This window comes from Chenopodium album, chromosome 1, assembly GCF_948465745.1.
Source record: "Chenopodium album chromosome 1, dcCheAlbu1.1, whole genome shotgun sequence".
NCBI lineage: Eukaryota > Viridiplantae > Streptophyta > Magnoliopsida > Caryophyllales > Amaranthaceae > Chenopodium > Chenopodium album.
Window position 1 is genome coordinate 49,324,968 of NC_137834.1, and position 20,510 is coordinate 49,345,477.

The window sequence follows — 20,510 nt, forward strand, 5'->3', positions numbered from 1 at the left end:
AATTGTTTTAACGTTTTACAATTGCGGCTTGTAAAAGTATAGCGATATTAAATTGATGAATCGAGCAGATGTTAATTTGATATTAAAAGCTATTTTCAATAAGAACTTAGATCTAGTAAATTGCGAGAGCCTGTTAGATCTATGTTAATTAATAAATTGCGAGAGCCTGTTAATCGTGTTATTTATGCAATGTAAATGATTGATTACTATGTTTTACCCTAGAGTATTATTTATTGGTGAACCTATGTCCTAGATCCTTTTATTCATTGTTTTCTCCCTATTCTTAATCTTTATAGTTTAGTTTCATACTCAAATATAAATATTGGTATTTACTTTTGATTAGGGGATACGACTTTACCCTGTCAAAATTTGGCGCCGTTGCCGGGGAAACGGTTTTATTTTTTTTTTCTGATTGTTTTTGTAGTCTAGATTATTTCCCTTTTGTCTTAGAGAGCGTTAGTTCTCTGAGACAAATCTCATATTTGCTTCTAGTTTTTGTTTATGCCCAGGTGTTCCAGATCAGGTTACATCCCATTCGATCCTGAGATCGAACGTTCCTTCCATAGACATAAAAATTTCTACAAGCAAATCCTGGCGGATTCTGGTGATAATGACATAATCACCGAAATCCTCCAACTTATTCTAGCGATTTAGAGACATCATCAGACGCAGAATCAGAGATGACGGCTCCAAAGATGCTTAGTGATTATTCACAACCAAAGCTTACGGATTTTCCACATCTCACCCCCACTCCGGCTCTTGATGGGGTTCAATTTGAAATCAAACTTAAATTTATAACGATGATAGAGAGGAAGCAATTCAGTGGAGCCAAGGGTGAAGACCCGAATCTTCACATTGCTGACTATTGTCAATATTGCAACACCATCAGGCAAGCCGGGGTCACTCAAGACAAAATAAGGGAGATTCTCTTTCCCTTCTCTTTAACTGGAAAATCTAAATTGTGGTTTAATGGCTTAAATAGAATTACACTTGGTATAACTGACTAGGAAACTCTTTTTCTGAATTTCTATAACAAGTATTATCCTGCAGAGAGAACAACAGTACTACGGAGTGCGATCCAGAACTTTGCCCAAGAAGCCGATGAATCTTTATATGAGGCTTGGGAGAGGTTCAAGGACTTACAAAGAGAATTCCCTCACCATAATTTAGCGCAATGGCAGTTAATCCAAGCCTTTTATAACGGCATTGGAAATTCCTCTAGAATAATTTTAGACTCTGCAGCTAGTGGGAGATTCATGAATCTTAATGTTGATGATGCAGGTCAGGTTATTGAAGATATGGCGATACACAATTCCCAATATGGGAATCCCAGAGGATTTGCTAACAAGGGGAAGCATAGTGTCGACTCTGTATCCTTTTTGCAAGCCCAACTAACCTCTATTTGCCAAAAATTAGATAATCTGAGTACTGCTAATGTAGCTAATGTTTCTGCAATTAATAATAATTCTAATGAGGCTTTCTGTGAAAATTGTGGTATTGTAGGTCATTGGGAGCAAGATTGCAGGAGTTCCGTGGAGCAAGTTAATGCCTTCCAAGCTTATAGGCAGAATAACCCATACTCCAACACCTACAATCCTGGGTATCGGAATCATGCGTACCTTTCCTACCGGAGCACTAATGATCAAAATCCACCACCACAAGAACCACAGGCGCCACAACAGCAGAAATATTATCATCCCAATGCTAGCCAGAAGAACCAACCACAACAAACCCCCTCATCTTCCGACCCTTCTCTGGCGGAAATAAGAGCAATGTTGGTTAATATGCAAAAGCACATGGAGAGCAGAGACGCGACAATTGATCAAGTTCTAGCGCAGAATAAAATTATGGATAATCAAATTGCGCAACTCTCCGCTACTCTACAAGCCCGCCAACAGGGAGCTCTGCCAGCACATCCGAATAGGACTACAGATCAAGCATTTGCAATTAATCTAAGGAGTGGTTCAAACTATGAAGGGCCCTCTAAGCCCAGAGTTGATGAACCTGTTTTATTAAATAATGCTAATCTTGATTCCATTAAACCAAACAATTTAGTTGATAGCCCTGCAGGGCTAAAGGATAATACTAACATATCTAATTCTACATTGTAGGGTAAAACTCCAGAGAAGGTGGCTACTCCAGACAAGAATAATAATGCTCCAAAGCCAATTATAAAACTTCCTTTCCCCAATCGTCAATTGAAGACAAACTTGGATAAGCAGTTTGGTAAGTTCCTGGAGGTGGTTAAAGATTTGAAGGTAATAGTTCCCTTTACTGAAAAAATCCCCTCATATGCAAAATTTATGAAAGAAATATTGACGAGAAAAAGGTCTATTAGTGACGTAGAGACAGTAGCTTTCACTGCAGAGTGTAGTGTCGTACTTCAAAATAAGTCTTCACCTAAATTAAAAGATCCGGGTAGTTTTTCTATCCCTTGTCATATTGGCAATCTCTTGATTAATAATGCATTATTTGATTTGGGTGCTAGTGTTAGCGTCATGCCATTATCTGTGTGTTCAAAGTTGAATATGGGTAAATTAAAAGCTACCAATATAACTCTACAAATGGCCGACTGTTCTTTCAAATACCCCTTAGGTGTTTTAGAGGATGTCCCAGTTAGAGTAGGTAAATTTTATATACCTGTAGATTTCGTTGTTCTTGATATGGCTGAGGATACGCAAACCCCAATTATTTTGGGTAGACCATTCCTTAACACTGCAGGAGCAGTCATAGATGTAAGAAGTGGTAAGTTAACACTATCAGTAGGGGATGATAAAGTTGTTTTTAATCTGAATAGTGCCCCTAAAAACTCCATGACTGAGGAGAAATGTTTCAGTGTTAATGTGGTTGTAAATTATTCTAACAAGCCCTAAGCTCTTGAAAAAGATCCCTTGGAGGCGGTATCTTGTGTTGCATCCTTTTCAGATGAGATAGACAAATGGCAGAAGGAAGTCGATGCAATAGAAAGAGCGCTCTATAATGTTGGTCTTGGTTTCGAGGATGAAAAAGTGGAACCGATCGAGCAAGTTGTGCGAATCGAGCCTACGGTAAGTGTTCCGTCAGGTCGAGTTGCAAGTGTTGCATGCAAGGAAAATTTGAAGCACTCCTCGATCAAAGAAGGATTTTTAGTGCGTAGCATTGAAGATCCCCCAGTCCAAGTCAAGGAGGATCCACCAGATAAGGAGATTTGGCGTCCCACAGGGTATGTCAGGAAGCCGTATCGCAGCCTAAACACCGCTAGACCGGGTGAGAAACCACCCGATAAAGCGTTAGGCCAAGGGTCCTAGTAATTGTACTTGGTAAGATGGTCGTGCGGGACCTAGATAAATCAGCGCTTTGCGGGAGGCAACCCGTATTTTTAATACTTTTTACACTAGTTTTTCTTTTTTTTTTCTTATGAGAGGAGAGATGAGGGAATTTAATGAGTTTTATGAGTGTTTGTACAGGTTTGAAGAAAAGAGTTAGCCAAATTTTGGAGATAAGAAGAAAATGATAATTAGATGATTTAGCCTCGGGCCCGATCGGGCGAAGCTCTCCCGACCGGGCTCGAGAGCAAGGTTTAGAAATAGAGTAATTTCGCCCAACCGGGCGAGTGGCGCCCGATCGGGCGCAAAACTTTTCGTTTACGGACTTAATTGTCCGCCCGATCGGGCAAGACTCGCCCGACCGGGCGCGAGAAGGGCAAAATTTTGAACCTCAAGATCGCCCGATCGGGTGATGGGCGCGAGACCGGGCGCGAGACCAGGTGAATCGCCCGACCGGGCGCGAGAATTGGTCAAAAATCGGGCAACTTAGATCGCCCGACCGGGCGAAGGCCGCCCGACCGGGCTCGAGTACCAGCACATGAAATAACTTAGATCGCCCGACCGAGCGACCTACCGCCCGACCGGGCGCGAGTGGCGTCCGCCCCCCTTCTTCTTTCTTTCCTTCTTTCTTCCTCAATTTCTTCTTTCTCCATTACTTTCTCTATCTAAAACTCAAATTCTCTCTACCTTCTCTCTAAGATTCCTCCTCCATTTCTTACCCAAATTCAAAACTCTTTACATATTTGTGATCCTCTCTTCATCCTCTTCACTTTCATATAAAAATTTTTCAGTTTTAATTCAATAATTTTCAAACCCATTTCTTGAACATGGCATCAAAGAGGGCTAGGTCCATTTTTGTTAGGAGCTCCAGTTCGAGGGAGGAATACGACCCAGACTTGTAACTCCCATACTGGCCGACGATCCGGATTGTGAGCTGGGAACAAAAGGAACGGCTAGAGCATTTGGTTAGTCGTGAGGTAATTCCTTCTTGGTTGTTACACCGCCCTACCTTAGAATCATTTTGTTTGTATGATTTTGTTAAACGATTTTTGAATGACATTGGCATGAGAAAATTTGTTGACATGCACTATCCTACATACCGAGAACTTACTTGTGAATTCATCTCCACTTTTCATGTTGTTAGTAGTAGAAATGGGCCAAATTTATTTTTCAGGTTAAATAATAGAAATATTCGTTTAACTTTTGTAGAATTTTGTAAAAATTTTTAATTAAATTCTGAATTATCTCACCAGTGGCATGCGAACAATAAAATGGGTGACTTATATTATGCTTTGACTGGTTTACCTACCCCCGACCCCCAACATGCTAGTACCAAACCTATTCACCACCCTGTCCCAAAAATCTGGCAAAGATTTGCGGGTTTGTGTTTTTTAGGTAGGGCCGAGCCTTATAACGCTCAAACTAACGAACTAGCTGTCATAGGACATTATGTGTACGGGTACGAGAAATTGAACATAGGTAGGTTTATAGTTCACCATTTGAGTAGGCATGCCACAGCCAGTACCACTTCCAAGTCCCCTATCCGTTCAGGAAGCCTTATCACTCGAATAGCGGTGAAAAAGGTCGGTTTTGTAGTAGACGGACCCCACCAGCGGACTAACTGTGGACCAGATACCTACATGACTGCTAGGTATTTTGAGGATGTGGGGTGGGTTAGACCGGATAGCGAGCGGACACCCTTTTCGTGTATTCGGACTGGGAACGAGCAACCTTTGCCTATTTTTCCCCTACCCAGTCCTGACTTGACCGCTTTTCCCCCAGGGTAACCTTCTTACACTTATGATGTTTTAGTTACCAACGCTAGGGGGCAGGCACCACCACCACCAGTTCCACCACCCCAGCCTCAGCCCGAGGTGGCTTTCTCTCCACCTCGTATGTCCCATTCCGTCCCTCATGTTGACTCTGATCCAGTTTGGGATCTTCATAGTATAGGTCAGGCCCTAGGACGTATCAAGCATTCACATACTGACCTTAGGAGGATGGTAGGCTCCTTAGACCAGAGGTTAGGGTACCTAGAGAGGAACCAGGGTAGAGCTCTCTACCCTATGTACGATGATTATGCTCGTCGGGGCAACATTCCCGACGACGCTATTCACCCTGACTGGTTTCAGCCTCCACCCCAGGGATACGATAGGGATCCCACTGCCCGTGGTATTTACACTGACTATTCTTCTTTCTTCAGGTACGGGCAGGACATTCCTTTCGGGGGACCGGCGGGGGGGGGGGGAGTTTTCACGCTGGTTATTTTGGTGGTAGCTCTTCTGGTGAAGGTGGTGCAGGTGGCAGTGGAGGTGCAGGTTTCGGCTCGATGGACGAGGATAATGAGGACTAGCTATGTTGGGCTAGTTTCCAAGCCAATGAGGACATTGTCTGATTCTGGCTTGGGGGAGATTTTGGTTTGGTATAATTCTTTTTCTCTTTTCTTTTATTTTTGGTGTGTTTTCTTAGGTTAGATTTCTTGATTTCTAGGTTAGTTTTATTGCTTTCTATATACATAAAAATACAAAAAAATTGAAAAATAAAAAAATCCAAAAATACGTTCTAATGAATTGTAAATCATGCTTCCCTGTGCCCCTTACTTGAGAAAAATTGGTTTGATTCTTGGTATTTGACGATAGGCATTGTTGATTAGTTGATCATGAGTTGATGTTTGATTGCCTTGAAACCTTAACATGCGTCAATTTTGTCCAACTACTTGTGAATATAGTGCTTGACTAGTTGATTTGGTAAGGAATGTGTGATAGTTCCATAGTTCCTGGTATGTCAATGAATTTGAGTATTGGTTTGCAACTATTAGTAATATTTATATGATTCATTATTATGCACATTGAGGAGGACGAAGACATTTATTCTTTTAGGTAGCCTCCAGATGATTGTAGATGCATTTGTTCCCTTCTTGCTACCCATGTTGTTGCCTTGACATTTTGTTGTTTATTAGCCACATTTTTCCCCATTGGTTACTAGTCCCAAGCTTGGCTTGGGGGAGCTATTAGTGAGTGAGGTGAGGGAGTTTGCAGTGTGCTTATTATTTGCACAATTTGGGTGGGTTGTTGAGAAGTTGTTTTGTTTTTTTTTATCATGTTTATTTTTGATGAGTTTGAGAGTTATATTTTCTTGAAAAAAATAAAGCATGATGCTATGAAGAAAAAAAAAAGAGAAGTTCAAAGAAAAAAAAAATGTTGAAAAAATAAGTGAACTTCAAAAGAAAAAAAATGTTCAAAATGTTCTAGTTGGAGGTTAGTTAAAAGGAAAAGAAAAAAATAAGAGCCTCAATGAAAAAAAAAAATCAAGTTTGGAAAATAAAGTTTGTTTATTCACTCTACTTCTTCATTATTATATCTTATGAGTGAAGTTGTAAGAGTTGGGTTTATTTATTATGATTGGAGTTTATTTCGTTGATGTTAGAGTTGGTTATGTAGGAGATGTATGATCACTATTTATTTTGATCATGGGTTTTATTAGGATATGGCTCCTTTAAGCATAGCTTTTCTCTCACTTATTCCCAAATTTATCCTACCCTTTACCCTAGCCTTACATTACAAGCTTTAAAGACCTTCTGACCTTTGTGCATAGAATTGTATGAATGTGAAAGTGTTGCTTATCAATGCAAGTTATGATTTGACATATTTCGAGTCGACTAGTAGGTTTGAGTGTTCATTGTTTTATACACACGAGAGTGTGAGTTGGGAGGGCATTGTTACATAAAGGGGTTGGATGGAGAGCGATCGAGTTCATCTTTTACTCGCCACAAAAATGAGAGTTGAGTGCGTGAGCACTAGTCTTGAATTCTATATGCTCTTGTGGTTTGCTCTATTTGACAATTGTTAGGGAAGAAAGGTAATTGGATGGACTTGATTAGTTGACTCTGAAGCATGATTATTTGATTTACCCTGGATTGTTTGTGCTTGATTTTTACTTTTTGGGGTGAAGCATATTTATTGATTCATTGATGAGATCTTTGCTTATGGACAAGCAAAGGTTTGGCTTGGGGGAGTTTGATGTGTCTATTTTATATAGTATTTTACCTTCGTCCCTTGGTCATAATTAGTAGTGTTTTTGGCTCTTTAGAGCCATTTTTATCACTAATTGGTGTTTTCTAGTGTTTTCGTAGATTTGGTTGACTTTTGCAGGGATTTACACTTTTGGAGTATTTTCCCGAGATATTTTGGAGCAATCACGAGCATTGGAGAAGCACGACCAGAGTTTATAGCCCATGGCCGGTTAGAGCCATCGACCCGGTTATTAAGGGCTCGGTATAGGTGATACCAGGGCATTTGGACCGAGTATTCAAGAACCAAAGAGGAAACCCAGATTGGCCCGAAGAATTGGAGCCCAACCGAAGTCAAAATAGTGGCCCAAATGAGCCACCCGGCCAAAGAGGCTGGCGCCCGGAGGCGCGCACGGCCGGGCGGTAGAATCTTTGGCTAACGCCCGGTGACGGGCCCGGCCGGGCGCGAGATTATTAATATGAGAAAAAAGGCGCGCCCGATCGGGCGCGTGTTTTATTAGTTGATGCTTAACGTCGTTTTAATTTGTTTTAATTTAGGATTTTGTACGGAGTATAAATACTCCTCCGTAATACGATTTTAGGATTCTCTTCTTCTCCTCTTTACTCTTTCTTTACTCTCTTAATTATTCTCTTAGAATCCTTTCTCTCAACTTTTGTTCATAATTCTTCCATTAATCCCAGATTACTTTTTTTGGTAACAATTTCTTCCCCTTTAACTTCAGTTATTTTATTTGCTTCCTTGATTATGCTTTTATTTATTTATTTGATTAGTTTAGTCATGATGATTTGTGAGTAGTTTAATTTCTAGGGTTTATGGGGATCTAATAAATAATATGAAGGGGTAATTTATTGTTGTTAATTATCAATGCTAGATTAATTTCCTATTGATTGATTTAATGCTCTGTGACTAGATTAGGCCTGATCTTTTATGCATTAGTGTGACAACATTGATTCGAGATTCGACAGATGAGAGTTGATGTTTAGGTCTAGTTTCAATAGGCAGATTAATTTATAAACGGTTAAGTCGAGATTCGAGAGATGAGATTTAATACCGGTAAATTAATTGTGTGATTGTAATACGTAGCGAAAGCCCTTTACAATCTGGTTAATTGATGCATTGATGATTGACTATTATTGATTATTGATATTGCATGATAATTTCTTATTGAATTGTTTTAACGTTTTACAATTGCGGCTTGTAAAAGTATAGCGATATTAAATTGATGAATCGAGCAGATGTTAATTTGATATTAAAGGCTATTTTCAATAAGAACTTAGATCTAGTAAATTGCGAGAGCCTGTTAGATCTATGTTGATTAATAAATTGCGAGAGCCTGTTAATCGTGTTATTTATGCAATGTCAATGATTGATTACTATGGTTTACCCTGGAGTATTATTTATTGGTGAACCTATGCCCTAGATCCTTTTATTCATTGTTTTCTCCCTATTCTTAATATTTGTAGTTTAGTTTCATACTCAAATATAAATATTGGTTACTTAGATAATTTAGATTATAATAATTAATTAGGAGTAAAAAGACTTGTTTCCCTGTGGAGATCGACCCTACTTCCCTATCTACTTTAGTTAGAGGATTTAGGTATTTACTTTTGATTAGGGGATACGACTTTACCCTGTCAATCTTGCTTTCCACAAACTCGCTGTGGATCCTAAAAAGAATCCCATTCGGCAAAAGAAAAGAAACCATGGTAAGGAAAGAAGTCAGGCGGCAGCCGCCGAAGTTAAAAATCTGTTAGACGCTAGGTTCATTCGGCCATGTAACTTCCCTTAATGGGTTGCAAATATTATGCTTGTAAAGAAGCTGAATGGTACCTGGTGCATGTGTGTATATTACACTAACTTAAACAGAGCATGTCCGAATGATAGTTATCCACTTCCAAAGATCGACAGTCTAGTCTACTCAACAACCGGACATGCCTATACAGGCTTTCATCAGATTCGCCTGTGGAAGAAAGATCAAGAAAAGACAGCATTCGTCACTGATCAGGGGTTATTCTGTTATAATGTGATGTCGTTTGGTTTGAAGAATGCGCCTGCTACTTTCCAGCGCATGATTAATACAGTCTTCATTAATCAAATTGGGAGGAATGTAGAGGCGTACATTGACGACATGATAGTCAAGTCTAAACAACAGGCGGATCACCTGTCTGACCTCCGAGAAACATTCGCCACACTTAGGCGGCACAAGGTCATGCTTAATAAAAAAAAGTGTGTTTGGTGTTGAGTCTGGAAAGTTTCTCGGATTCTTGATTAACTAAAGGGGGATAGAGGCCAACCCTGAAAAAATACAGGCAGTAATCGACATGCAGTCGCCCCGTACTGTGAAGGAAGTCCAAAAATTAACCGGTTGTCTGGCAGCTCTGGGAAGATTTCTCAGTCGGTAAGGCGACAAGTTGTAGACACCTAAAAATGTCTCCCCAAAACCAAACCCGATGATGAACACCTTTCACCACCATTATTGGTCGGGTTAAGTATTTAATCTTTGGAGTGCTTAAATCCATGTTCTATCCAATATATTTCATGAACTAATCCATTTCCTAGCTCATTTCCCTAAACCATGGCTTGTTATCAACTTTTTGTGTCCACATCGCAAAACCGAGAGAAACTGATTTTATAGGTATATAATTTTGATCCAGTTATTATTTGGTTTAATAGGCCTTGAAATAAGCTTTCTAACCATATATCATAAGGCCACTTCCTATGAGTGCCAAGCATATTCACAACATGCTTAACGTAGGCGCACTTCGAACGACGCCTATAATTTGGCGACTCCATTGGGGAGGATTCTTGGTTATTTATCGATTTGAGTGATCGGTTTTTAATTAAGATGAGTGGATGAGACTTGAAAGATTCTTGAAAAATATTCCTGTGATTAATTTCGCATTTTTTCATAAGCATAGACGTTTTAACGTCGCATTTAGGTTTGTCCCGTAGGAAAAAATTGAATAACTTGATTGCGTAAGAAGGAAAACAGGGCACTAGTCAGATTTTTAAACTGCTGTGCCACGGCAGAATCTGCCGTATCACGGTGCAGTACACCGTCTAACGGTGTGCAGCACCGTGGCACTGTGCTCTCTGCCGTGTCATGGCAGTCCTAAAATCAGTCTGGTGGCTTGTTTAATCTCCTCACAGTCAACTTCCTTCGATTTTTCTGAAAAAACGTATGTGTTCTACATGCGTCTTATCCCTGGGGGATTTAAGCTCTATCAACCCAAAAACGCTCATGGCAATAAGGGTTCATCCGAGTTATTAAATCCACCCAAACCATGGAGTTGAGTTCGATTTCATCACGAACTCGCAGAGCCGCCCGTTGGCATACACCCTTAAGGGAGGCTGACTTGCTAACGCTTCCAAACTCTTAACGTACCCTATTGACACCAAATAAACCTGACCATAGTCGAACATAGTACATGACCTTAGGTTGCGAACTATTCTTTGCATCATTGTGCCTACGTGTTTTATGTGTGTATATTTGGTCGTTTTGATCCTAAGCTTAACGATCTTTCTTTGTCTTTGGTGGTTTATTTTATGACTAACGATTGCCAATGGACCGTACTCACTTAGTAATTAGCGCCAAAAAAATTAAAAAAAATTGTCGTGCCACGTCAGCATCCACCGTGTCACGACAGTTTTCACCGTGGCACGGTTGATTTCCAGCAAAAAAAAAAATTAAAAAATAAAAAATAAAAAATTCCCGTTCCACGTCAGCATCCATCGTGCCACGAGAAAGTTCACCGTGTCACGACAGATTCCACCGTGGCACAGTGGATTTCAACAAGAAAAAAAAAACAGGAAATGATCACCGCGTCACGGCATCTTGTACCGTGACACGGTACAGTTTTCCGTGTCACAGTGATCAGGAAATAAGTCCAGTTAGCATTTTTATAGCCTTCCGTGTTAATTTGGTCCTCGCGTCAGTCATTTTTGTTACTGTTCACATGTCTAGCCATACGATCATACCACGAGTCTTATTACATCACTTAATCATTCACGAGTCAAGTATAGTCCACACACTTTCTTTATTTTTTTTTACTCGAGTCATACACCATGTCGTTTATGATCGTATACTAGGTTCATGCACCCCCATTTCCGTCATAATAAAAGATGAGTGGATCGGAGTTATTCTCACCTATTTTCAAATGACTTTTTTTTCCAATCTTGAGCAATGTGTCAAACAATTAAGTGCGGTTGTTTTATTTCACAGTACTTGGTCAAGGAGCAGGGGTAGATTGGTACGGTTCGAGTCATTACTACATCAACCTCCTGGACCTAAGAGGCGTTTAAAGAGAACTCTGCCATCTCCACGTCACTCATCACCTTCAAACTATTTTCAGTATGGCCACTAAGGAAGATATTGAGAACATTAACAAGTCCATTGAGACAATTTCTAACATGTTACAAGCACTCACTACCATAGTCAACACAGTAGAGCAAAACAATGTTACTGCGGCTACAATGGACAAGATCAAAGAGCAAATGATCAAGATTTCTGAGGATTTCACCTATGTGGAACGGCCTCCCACTCTTTTGGATGTGAAGGACAGACTCCGTGAAAAGTTCTCCACTGCTGATATTCCAAAGTTCAAGCCAACTGACAATCTAATATGCCATTTGAAGGCGTTCTCTTCAACCATGGCTCTTAAGGGATTGGACGTAACACTCTTCCCTACGGTGTTCCTTCTCTCCTTAGAACATGCTTGCCAACAATGGTTTTATTCCCTAGATGTCGCGTACTGCGACTTGGCAAGATGTCTCTGACAGTTTCATGAATCGTTACAAGTGTGACATTCAAACTAAAAAAATTTGAACGTGAACTCTCTATTCTCAAACAGTAAGAGAATAAAGGCTTCACCGCTTACCTGAACAGGTGGAGGGAAATAGCTTCAATCTTGGTAGATCCTCCCAAAGAAAGATAGATGTTTCACCTCTTTATTTAAAATCTGACTCGCAAATATAGGGAACATCTCAAATATCTTCCACTGAACACTTTCGAAGCTGTATACGACATCGGCATCAATATCGAGGATGAGCTAATAGAGACTGATGGTAGTAACAATAATAACACGTGGAAAAACAAGAAGAACGACCATCCTTCTTCATTGTCTTCTAAGCACGAAAATATTACCAACAATATAAGCCAAGTTGATCTCAATGAAGTGTTAGCTCTTGATGCTCCATTGCCCAAGAAAAAAAGAACTTACACTCCTTTAGGAATGACTTATGATGCGGCCTTTGATCGCCTTTACGGTCAAGTCTTGATCACACCTATTGGGCCATTTCCAGAGCCAAAACCTGAAGAAAGGAGCGCCAAATGGAATCTCAATGCCCATTGCAAGTACCATCAAGGAAGGGGCCACACTATAGAGCAATGTTGGAATTTGGAAGACGTCATTCAAGACTTGGTGGATGCAAACAAACTTCATGTCCCTTCAGGCGGCAAGAAGTAATTTAATGAACACAAGGCGCACAACAGATCCTTTGTGCAAGATTTCATGATTTCTTTTCTTTCTTATTTTTTTATCATTCATCTCCATTCCCCCATTCATTTCTAGCATAGGTTTTCCATTTCAAATTTTTATATGTTTCATGTGTTTCGTTCACCTTTATTCCATCAATAAAATGAGAAATTTCCTTTGCATCTCGATCATAGCATTTTTCATTCACTCATTCTAAATTAAATAATAATAATAATAAATCAATTACCGAACTAAACACAAGGTACACCAATGAATTAAGGCACCTTTGCAACCATGTCATTCCCTGTTAATCGTTCAATCACATTCATTTCTTCATCAACCACTTTGAGCCTCGTCTAACGTTTGGCCTTCATTTCTTTAACCCACATTCACTTAACCCTAGGATTGGAAGATATGTAATTGTATATCATTCAAAAAGCAAGTAAAAAAAAATAAAAAAAAAAACAAAAAAGCAAATAAAAAAAAGCAACAAAGCAACAATAAAACAATGTCTAAAGGCAAGTGTTCCAATGTCTTTGATATGAACACGTCTCAAATTGTGTCTCTCATCGAGTGCTTGGTAACGTGCCTGAGAAACATTAATGCTAAGTGATTGATGGACCGTATGATATGAGATTGCCTACATTGATTCAAAAGAATAAAAAAATAAAGAAATTCAAAACAAAAAAAATTGAAAATAAACTTGCAAAATTTAAAATTTTCAAATTCACAATTACACATCTTGGGGATTCTATCGGGTCTTGAGCCTTGTACCCTTTTCTTCTTTAAACCATCAACTTAACCATATTAGAACCCTTGAAAGACCTCTTTGAGGTATACATACACTTGTGCAAAGTTCTGTTAGAGCTAAGTTCGGCCTGATTCCTAACGGATACGTAGACAACCCACATTGAGGTGCGGCCACATTCATATGCATGATCGAGTCAAAGAATATCCAATGCTTAATCCTATGACCCTATCCATCTAGAGCTAGACTTAGGGGCTTGAACCCACATCATTTAGCCTACCCAGCCTATAGAGTCATCATCTTTGACTCTTCACACATATATTTCCATCACCATAACCTTTGCAGCCAACCTTAGTATCACATTCACACACTTTTCTCACACATACATAACCATATCATCTTTCCCTTAGGAACCCTTTATCGTGAAATCTTGTTTCCTTACTATTCATGCTTCATCATCTTTCAAGACAACATTCATTAAAAGAAACATTGTATACTTGCTTAGCTTCTTGACCTGAGCAATGTTCATTGTTTCATGCATCGCATAATGTGCTGAGCAACATTTATATATCAATGATTTGTAATCATACAAAGCATATCATTCTTAGCTCCTTGACCTAAGCAACGTTCATTATGCAATAATCACTTCATCTATATACGTGCTTAGCTTCAAGACCTAAGTGACGTTCAAGATCGTTTCTTTACACCATATATGATACTTAGCTCCATGACCTAAGTTCATTCACCTATCGTGCCACATGACGTAATTTCCCTTAGCCTCCTAGCCTAAGAACATGCATCATGCATACGTTATACTCAAGACGAGCAATTCAATATGACAAGAAGAATATCCATGTGATTCATTTCGTCTTGCTCAACAAGGAAGTTCAAAACTTCTTCCCTTTTTTATCATGACTTTTATTTTAGGGAAGTTTAAAAACAAAACTTCATTTTTCACGTCTTTCTTTTTCGGGAGAAAGTCGGTACCCTCCACTCATGACAAAAATGACGGAAAATTTTTGCATTTGCATTTTTTATTAGTTGTGTCAATGCACACACTCACTTAAGACACACACAATCACAAGCCATACACATGTCATGTCATGTCAAGTCAAACTTGGTCAAGTCAGTTGGTCAAGTCAACCACAGTTTATACGAGTCCCTTGGCAAATTTTATTTTGCAGGTCTCATCTACAGCCCACGTCCGGGAAAAAGCGGACCATTTACAGCCCACGGTCCGGGGAAAAATGGACCATTTACAGCCCACGTCCGGGGACAAGCGGACCATCTACAACCCACATCCGGGGACAAGCAGACAATCTACATCCCATGTCCTGGGAAAAGCGGACCATTTACAACCCACGTTCGGGGACAAGCGAACCATTTACAGCCCACGTTCGGGGACAAGCGAACCAACTACAGCCCACGTTCGGGGAAAATCGAACCTGCGAAAATCAGACAAGTCTTTCCTCAAGCATGGAAAGTGTCATCTGGTAGATTTCTTCAAGCATAGAAACCTGCCAAAATCATCTGTCGACTTTCCTCAAGCAGTTAAAGTATTATCGGTGGGTTTCTTCAAGCATAGAAAACCGCCAAATTCCTTTGTCGGCTTTCCTCAAGCATGGAAAGAATTATTGGTGGATTTCTTCAAGCATATAAAGCCACTAAATTCATATGTCAACTTTCCTCAAGCATGGAAAGTATCATCCGGTAGATTTCTTCAAGCTTAGAAAGCTACCAAACTCATCAGTCGACTTTCCTCAGGCATTTAAAGTATTTCAACAAAACATCATTCGGTGGATTCCTTCAAGCATAGGAAGCTACAAAACTCTTTTGTCACCGATACACTGGTGTCAGATAAGCATTCTGTTCCTTTACACTTTTATCTGTGGAACTAACATTTTTCTGCAGGTATCGGCGTATATAGAGTGATTTAAGATCGCAGAACGTCTTAAATCATTCTCCGTCCCTTTCTACTACTTTGAGTATCGTTTTCAAAACTGACGTTTCTACAAACTCAGTCAAAGTGGGGGCTTCTGTAGACACCTAAAAATGTCTTCCCAAAACCAAACTCAATGATGAACACATTTCACCGCCATTATTGGTCAAGTTGAGTATTTAATCTTTGGAGTGCTTAATCCATGTTCTATCCAATATATTTCATGAACTAATCCATTTCCTAGCTCATTTCCCTAAACCATAGCTTGTTATCCACTTTTCGTGTCCACATCGCAAAACCGAGAGAAACTGATTTTATGGCTATATAATTTTGATCCAATTATTATTTGGTTGAATAGGCCTTGAAATAAGATTTCCAACCATATATCATAAGCCCACTTCCTATGAGTGCAAAGCATATTCACAACATGCTTAACGTAGGCGCACTTCGAACGACGCCTACACAAGTGCCTCTACTTCTTCCAAGCGATTAGGAAGAAGACTATATTTGAATGGGGGGATGATGCCAAGGCCGCCTTCCAAAAGCTGAGAACGCATTTGCACTCTTTGCCAATGTTAATTAGTCCCTTGCCAAAAAAGGTGCTCTATATGTATTTGGTCGTTTCAGATCATTCCCTCAGCGTTGTCCTCGTAGCTGAAAGAGACGACATCCAGCTCCCGGTCTACTTCATTAGCCACGTTCTTAAAAACGCAGAGCTTCGATACCCCATAGTTGAAAAATTGGGTCTCACTCTTTACATGGCTCTCAAGAAGTTGAAACCTTACTTCTTGGCACATCCGGTCACGGTCTACACTAACCAACCAATCAAGCGGCTAATGACAACCCTCGAGTCTTCTGGCCGAATGCTCAAATGGGCTATTGAGTTGCAGGGACTGGAAATCACTTTTGAACCAAGGAAGCTAATAAAGGGGCAAGCATTCGCCGACTTTATTATTGAAATGACAAGGCCGACTGAGCCGGACAATATTAATCAGGTTTGGAAAGTGTATGTGAACGGGAGCTCCACGATGAACGGCTGTGGTGCAGGTGTAATATGTCAGTCTCCTGGGGGGACAAATATGAATATGCACTACGGTTCAAGTTCCAAGCCTCAAACAATGAGGCTGATTATGAAGCCCTACTAGCCGGCATCCGGATGTGCAAGGCGGCAGGTGCAACGAGAATTGACGCCTGCTCTGACTTGCAATTGGTCATTAGCCAGTACAATTTGTCTATGAAGCCACCCATCCGGTTATGATCATATACTTGCAGGCGGTCAAGGCTGAAGCTGGGACACTTGAAAACTTCTATCTAAGTCAAGTGCCCAGATCGGAAAACAATCAGGCAGATGCCCTGTCCAAACTGGCGTCATCCGCCTAATGTGAAACGCCTCGGTCGGTCTTCTGGGAAGTCATGGAAAAAAAAAGTATATCTGACGAAGACCTCATTGAAGTACTTGACCGAAGCTCTACCTGGATGGACGGCATCCGGGCATACCTAACAGACAGCACCCTCCCAGATTCACCTCAGGAGGCGGCCGTGCTGAAGAAACGGGCTGCAAGCTTTGAGATAAAGCAAGGAGAGCTCTTCAAAGCGGGTTTTCTAAAGCCTCTTTTGAAGTGTGTGACCCCAGAAAAGGGTCAAGAAGTCCTTGAAGAATTGCATGTTGGATATTGTGCCTCTCATGTAGGCGGCAGATCCTTAGCTGTGAGGGCCAGGCGACATTACTTTTGGCCTACCCTGGAGTCGGATGCTATGGAGATTGTTAAAAAATGTGACAAGTGTCAAAAATTTGGCAAGTTAATCCATCGTCTGGCCACTGACCTAACAGGAATCCACAGTCCTATGCCGTTTGCTAAATGGGGCATGGACATTTTGGGCCCATATACAAATGCTCTAGGCGGCAGGCGTTACATCTTAGTGGCTGTGGATTACTTTACCAAATGGGTAGAGGCGAAGGCGGTCAAAAACATCAAGACAAAGGACATCATCTCCTTCATCCGGAAGAATATCATCACCCGCTTTGGGGTGCCTATGTCTATGGTTTTTGACAATGGTCCTCAGTTTGAGACCCCTCACCTGAAGACTTGGTTAGGAGATCAAGGGATCACCAATTATTTTACATCAGTCGGCCGACCCCAAGCAAACGTCCTCGAAGGCTTCAACAAGTTAATCTCAGACGGCATAAAAAAGAAAATTGAGAGAGCTGGTGGCCTATGGGCGGATGAATTACCGTACGTCCTATGGGCCATAAGAACAACAGCAAAAGGGGAAACTGGAGAAACCCCAATTCTCATGGTGTATGGGGCAGAAGCTGTCATACTCATTAAGCACTATGAGCTGACTCTTCGGATCATGCTATATGATGAAGATGCAAACTGGGAGGCCATGCGCTTGGCGTTGGACTCACTCCCAGAGCCCAGGGGCAATGCTGCCTTGCGCCATGAGATCTACCGCCTGAGAATGACTCGATCTTACAACAAAAGAGTACACAAGCGCCCTTTAAAAGTTGGGGACTTTGTGTTACGAAAAATGGAGGCAGTCGGTAGGGCAAATGAACAAGGGAAGTTAACCTCAAATTGGGAAGGCCCCTGCCGAATCTATGAAGAAGTAAGAGACGGCACCTACCACCTAGAAACACCAGACGGCAGGAGGCTACCAAGAACTTGGAATGTAGATAACCTAAAGAAGTATTACTTCTGAAATTTTGTAAATTTTTTTTACTTGTTAATGAACTTTTGCCATCATTTCATACTTGTCTTTATTTTCTTTATTCTGAGCACCGATTGCACAAAGTGCAGAAGGACCATGCTCATAGCAAAGAAGGATGTCGCCTGCACTATATGCTTGCAGATCCTACTTACCCTCTATAATATCGTTTCCACAATGTGCAGGCGGACTAAAGTTTTAACTAATGACGACGTTGGAATACCGCCTGCGCAATGTGCAGACGGACAACGTTGAGATTTTACGAGCTATTGCCTGCACAATATGCAGACGGCTAAGCAGCCTCTAAAACTTAACATGATTAAGGGACCGTGTGCCCCAATAGCAGACGCCCAAGAAAGGATCCGACTACACCAAAACAGTCGTCCTAAAACCTATCCTTAAGCTAAGGTAATACCTTAGCAGCTAATCATTCCCTATTTAAAGCTAAGTCAATGACTTAGTGGCTATTTAATTTGTTAAACGAGACCAATGCCTGGATGAACATTATGTAAACTACCGTCTGTTCCAACATGAGTCAGATAACCGGCGACGTCCATTCGGGCGAATTCGTCGAGGAAAAGCATCTCCCATTTGGGTGGCACATTGCTCTACGAATACAATAAGCGGCCCTACCGAATGCGCTAAGGCAGAACTCACAGTCGTTTGATTTAATCTAACTTGAAATATAAAAAGCATTTAGTTTTCCGGCTGTTCTAGTACAGACGGATGACGGCTACTGTTTTAGGATTAGAGGATACTTTACCGCTTGTCCTTGTTATGGGGCAAGGCAGGCAGACCAATTCGTTTTCAATGAATATGTTAAGTTAAAAGACTTAGCAGTTTTTCAATACTACTCGTGGCCTTTGGTCGGATGCATTCAAAAACTATCTGCTCTATATGGTCGTCTGTCGCTTGGTTTGGGGCAATCACCATAGTGATTGATTAACTCAGAAACCAATCATACTCTTTAAAGTATAAAAATTTCTAAGTCAATCAATCCATGCAACTGAAACCAAACGACATCCGGCCAGGGGCTAGAACATTCGCGTACTATACAGGTTATAATACTTAGCAAAAAAATTCTATGCATAAAAATTGAAAGCTTTGAAAATTTTTAAATCATAAACACCAATATAAATAACACCGGTCAAACGACCGGATGCTACTAAAATAAATAAAACTGCCGTCAAAATAGACGTCTGAGACTGTTAGCTGGCCTTACCAGAAATTGTCAAATCACCCGACCCCTCGGTTTATAAAATACAAGATTACTCGGCACGCATGCCAGAAAAGTGGATACTTGACCATTCGGCCGCAAAAACAGAAATATAAAAGCTTAAGTAGCAGGGGAGAGCTTCTCATTGTTGGCAGCCGCCTCTTTGTTTCGACCAGTCGACTGCGCATCATTTTCTTCCTCCTCCTTTGCCTCTTGCTAATCCCCGGAGGACTCTCTGGAGGAGCCGGATGCCTTAGAAGCGGCCTTGGCTGCCTCCTCCTCCGCCTGCCAAAGGAGCTCGACGTTGAAATCACTACTGGCTTGATCAAACTTGGTTTTCCAAGTATCATAGTCAACACCCGGCTCAGCCGCTTACCATGCCATCCGCATGATGGACTCGTTGTCGTCCATCATCTGCCTGACAAGGGCCTCCTTCTCCTCCTCGTTCCGAGCCTTGTACTTAGCACGGAACTGCTTCTCCTGGTTGGCCAGACACTGCTCCTTGAGGCCCACCCGCTGCTTGGCCCTCTCGGCCTCCTGCTTGGCCTCGTCCAAGTGCTCAAGTTTTTCCTTAAGGCCCTTGATTTCAGGCTTAAGCTCGCTGATCCTCGTCCGAGCCGCCACTAAGTCCCGTTTCACCTGCAGGTTGGCATCCGCCTAGGAATACATCATATCAAGTATCAATAATTCATTTTGAGCAATTTCAAATTGATCTATGTCTAAAGCGGAGGCAGCCCAGGCATTAGCAGTCGTTACCTCTTTGGACTTCTCCAGGATTGGCTTCTTAAGACCTTGAACGCGCAGCATGGCCTGCATTCGGTTGAAGGGGCGAATGGTTAGCATCAGGCGGATACAAGTGTAATTGTAAAAAAAAATTACCAAGTCTCTACCTCACAGAGAATCCCCAAGATGCCATCCAAGTTCAGGGTGCCGACTCCTCGGACAGACGCCTTGTCCTCTTGGTCGAGTGCCCGCAGCATATCCCTGGCCATCTGAACAGCAGTCGGCCTCTGAGCAAGAGCTACAAAGGTCAAAAATACAATTTAATAGCAGGACGAATGGTCTACATATTTGCAAAAACATCAAGG

At 41.1% G+C, this 20,510-nt stretch overlaps 1 non-coding gene across 1 annotated transcript; it reads right to left on the reverse strand.

Annotated features, from left to right (window-relative positions):
- Nucleotides 1–1,061: 1,061 nt before the first annotated feature.
- On the reverse strand, nucleotides 1,062–1,168 carry LOC145565340 (small nucleolar RNA R71). The gene has a single exon (XR_014095014.1). It is a non-coding gene; the product is annotated as a small nucleolar RNA R71 (small nucleolar RNA).
- Between the last annotated feature and the right edge of the window lie 19,342 nt (nucleotides 1,169–20,510).